Source organism: Phaethon lepturus, unplaced genomic scaffold, assembly GCF_000687285.1.
Source record: "Phaethon lepturus isolate BGI_N335 unplaced genomic scaffold, ASM68728v1 scaffold3329, whole genome shotgun sequence".
NCBI classification, from domain to species: domain Eukaryota; kingdom Metazoa; phylum Chordata; class Aves; order Phaethontiformes; family Phaethontidae; genus Phaethon; species Phaethon lepturus.
In genome coordinates, this window is record NW_010565368.1 from 1 (window position 1) to 4,779 (window position 4,779).

Genomic DNA, 4,779 nt, shown 5'->3' on the forward strand with positions numbered 1-4,779 from the left:
CTCTGTCTCCGGGGCTGGGCGTGTTGTTTGTGTTGAAGGAGGATGCTGAAAGGAGCCTCCTCGACTGGCTGTTGTGTATTGACCTCACCCTAGATAAATGCTTATTGAGTTTATATAATATCAGATTTATATAAGTGAATTCTGGAAGAAGACAAGCAAGGAGGGTGGGACCAAATTCATCCTTGGGCAAACTACCGAAGTCATTGGGATTATACCTGAGGTGCCAGTCTCCATTTTTTAAAAACTGGAAATTAAATCTTCCTATTTTATGTCTTGCATGATTATTAAACAGGTATTTTAACACTGTATGTAAAGTATAATTTTGCATTCCATTCAGGCTCTACCCAGCTTCTATAGATGTTAATGGAAAAAAAAAATCATATTGGTTAGTTCTGTGAAACTGACCTCAAAATTCCCTTCTGTATAACGGTCTATGAGCAAAGACACAAAGACTTAAAAAGTTTATTGTTTCATGCTAATGTTCCAGAAAAAAGTAGATAAATGTCCTTGAAAGATTTTAGAATAGGCAAAACTCATTGCAGTGTGATTATTTCTGCATTTATAAATGGCTGCTTTCCTACAAACATATTTATGGTATCAGAAACTACTTCGATCTTGTTAGCATACAATACTTTAACTCTCCATTTAAAGTAAAGACACTCTATTTGTGAATTACAGCCTTTTAACTGTTAGTCAAAGTTGACATTTTAAAATTCAATGCAATGAATGATAAGTTAGCTTCTTTTGTGGGGTTGTGGCAGTTCCCATCATAGCATCTTTGTGTCTGTCACACTGTAAGGAGGTTACTACTTGTCTCTGCTCTTGTTTTCTGGCTTTGCTTGCTCCTGTTGCACACCTCTTTCCTACTGAGACCTACCAAGAATGATGGGAATAATTTTTAAGAACCTGATCCAAACCCTTGGGGTAAGACTCTTCTAAGGACTAAGGATCAGCCTCTTCCAGACTTCAAGTTCTGTAAAGAACTAGCCTGCTGAGACTCAGACTCTTTAGTTTCAAGGTTTTTTTTTTTTTTTAGTCTCTGTGGCCAAAGAAATCAGATCTGAAAAACACCTCTTCACTGATGCTCTACAACTGTTGTTGCCAACAGCTTTTTTTCCAGTGTGGTTATGCCAGTCCAAATGTTAAGTGACTGAAATAGTGATCAAAAGAGGAATTCTGGCTTCCAGTTTATATAGCCTTGCATTATGACAGTGTCCCTATTGCATTGTCTGTTTGTTTTTTTTCATGTTGTTAACTGGATTTTTCCTCTGTGATTTCCATTATAACTTTAGCTGTTATCTAGTCTTATCTGAGAGACTAATGATTATTTACTATTCTAAATGCTTTCAATCCCCTCCCAAAGTAACTCAAATCTTAAAATGTTCAACTTCCTCATGATTGATGATATCCTGAATTAACAATTTTTGCAACTGCAGGATTTTTGATGTTATATATGAATATACGAACCATCTGATGCAGCTGGTTATTTGCTTTTTTTTTTTTTTCCAGTTCATTAAGTTGCTCACAATAGACATAAATGGAAAAAAATTTGCTGCATTTTGGGAGGAAATGCTAAGAAGTCTTAATGAGTGTCATACTTCTAAAGTATATTTATGGTGTATTTTCCAGAAGAAATATGTATTTTTGTTAATACCATCACTCTGTTGACTTAAAAAAAACCCCCAACTATTAGCCACCAGGGGTATGCGTAAGTTTATACATATCTTGTCTGTAGATACGAAAAAATCTAGCTAGCTTAGAGTTGGGTAGTTACTGCGCTTCTCTTTAAAAGTATTTATACTGATGAATGGGAAAAAGACATGCTTTTTTAAATAGAGTTTTATAGTTTATAGGCATTCAAGAACTAGACCAATAGTCTTTTTGTTAAATGTCCTCTCAAATCCAAAGTAAGCTTTGATTTGGCTGTAATATTAATGTAAATGAATAAAGATGAGCTCTGTGAGTCAAGGCCAAAGTGAGGAGGAACATAGCAGCACAAAGGAAAGAATTAGGTGAAGGAGGACTAAATGATTTTGCTTGTTGAGTCTGGATTAAAGACTTTAAAACAATGGTGGGCTTTTCATGAATCAAAAGGTTTAAAAATAAGCAAATTCCTGCCAAATAAAGAGAAGATTTTTTTTTGAGGATTTCTGATTCTCCAGATTAATTAAAATTGTTCCATGTCAGTCTGTAGCTGGTTGTAAAATAGTTCTAGAAAAGAAGGCTTCAACTTCCAGCTACCTAAAACTAAATGGAGCATGTCCTGGCTTTTGACAGAGGTAACATTCCTCAAGAAGCTTGTCTTTTCAAGGCTTTTTCTTTCACTGGTTAACCATGCTCTGTCTCCATTGCTTAGAAACATTGTTATGTATAAAGGCAAGAGAAGTCTGGTCTTCAGAATATACCAGCAGCCTTGCAGAATCATCTGGGTTTTTTTTTCCTAGATTCATGGGTTTTAATCTCATTTCAAGTCCTGACATATGATCAGGTGGAAATTTATGGAGCACATTGTTTTGATAAAAATGAAAGCTGGAGGAGAATTCTCTTCCAATAGGGATCTACAGTTACTACTTCTTGTTGATGTCCAAGTTCAATTTCTAAAAACAGTTTTAGGTTGTTTTGTTTTCCTTCCACCTTCACACTGTAAGGTTTGGGTATGGTACCCTGTTTCTTGACCTGAGTTTTAATTGATTTTTTTCTTTTTTCCCTTGTCATTCTTAGTATTGTTAAATAAAGCCTTCCAACACTTTGAACACTTGCAATCATGAATGCTGGAAGTGTACCAGACTGCCACTAATAGAATAGTTGAAATTATTTCACTTAGTGGGCTGCACCTCTGAGCAACCTGATCTAGTTGAAGACGTCCCTGCTTATTGTAGGGGGGTTGGACTAGATGACCTTTAAAGGTCCCTTCCAACCCAAACTATTCTATGATTCTACCTCTTCAGACAAATCTGGTAGAGTGCTTATCTAAATAGCAAGAAACAGGACTGCAGGTAGACCTGCCTAGGTGCTAATGAGAGTAAAAAATTGTTCTTTCAACAAGCAAAAATGCCAAATATTTGAAGGAATTAGATTATCATTGGTATTTTCTGAATTATCCTCTTTATGAATAATAAGTTAATCAATGTTCACTGACACCAGTGGAAACACACGTACTGTGTATGCCGCCTTCAGTGGGTTCCATATTAAGGTTGTAAACTTCCCAGTGTTATGGCCGATAATTTTACAAGGATGGGGATGGGTAAATGGAATTATGGAAGAGTGGAAATAGTTTGTCCTTAACAAGAATTTTATGTGGACATTTTTAATTTACAAAAACATCAGGTAAAAAATTGTGAGAAAATCACAATTGTGATTTTCTGAGATCACAAATGATTCTCACAGTTGTGAGAATTATGAGCACAGAAATGGCTACCACTTGGCTTTGTTCTTTTGTATTGCCATTGCTAGGTATGTAATGAAAACTCTAAATATTAATAAGAAATAATAGTAAACCCATGGTAACATTAACAGTGTAAAATATATTTTTCAATGTGTCTATTATGTATGGTTCTGTGGACTTCTGATAAAAGTCTTAAGCAGAATTGTGCAATCTTTTATTTTTTTATTTTAGTTAAGGAATACAGTTAAATGTAATGAGTGAGTCTTTATTTTGCTCATGAATGCCCAGGAAGAAATGTCACATCTGGAAAAACAAGAACACAGTTAACTAGATCCCTCAAAGTGAAAACTGAAAATTTTATATTTGCAACACTGTTGTGGCACTGAAGAGAACACTGTATCTTCCATCAAAAACACGGTGATAGCACTGACTAGAATATTTTACTACGTCCTTTAGCAATAACATTGAATAAAACATTATTTCCTCCAGCTGCAGCTGAGTATAGCAATGCGTAGCGTACGATGCCACATACAAAGACATGATCTTGATTTTCGTTTCTACATTCTTAGTTTTATTTTTTCCTATATGAAAACACAGCAAAATGTTATTGTTAGAGAAGTGGGAAAAATCCCTACGCAATGAGAGATTTTCTTTTTATTGCTGGGCAGTGTGAAATGTTGAGATTATGCTTGGAGGAAGCTTTACAGTAGTTCTACTTAAAAAGAAAAAAAAAAAAAAACAACTTCAGGACTAATTCTGTGAACTGGCATCTGCTTTATCCAATTGGAAATTCTTCTAATCTGTGAATGGATGGGTGACAAAGTAATTACTTTAAAGAGAAGCATATACTTCTTAACGTACCTGGATTTTAGGAGTTTAGATCCCTGCTTCATGCTGAACCAAAGTAGCCAAAACGCAAGTACATAAACATTTTGTATTGTGCAGTGTTTTTCCTTGTACGGCTGTGCTTTGATCTGCTAATTTTCTGACAGCTCTGTTTCTTTTAGTCTTCTCTGTCTCCCCATGTTTGTATCCAAAGGGATGAAGGGTTAGTCATTTGGATTTAGGTAAATTAGGAAGTTTTAGCTTTGAGCTCTCCAGATTTCTGAAGAGAAAATTACCTGGTTAAACATTGTTGTCGTATTAGATTATTTCTAAATAAGAAGTCAGCCTATGACTGAATACTTGTATAAGACTTTATAGAATGATAATTTTTATTTAAATACTTTTTGCATGCACCTTATGCTATAAGCCTTGGTCTTGCAAGCACTTAATCACATGAAAAACTTCACAGTGTTACCAGAGTGCTTCCTGGGTTACAGATACATCTTATTTTATCTCATTTTTCTTGTACTCTGCATTATTTTAATTTTATTACTTTTTTTTGTCTGCAG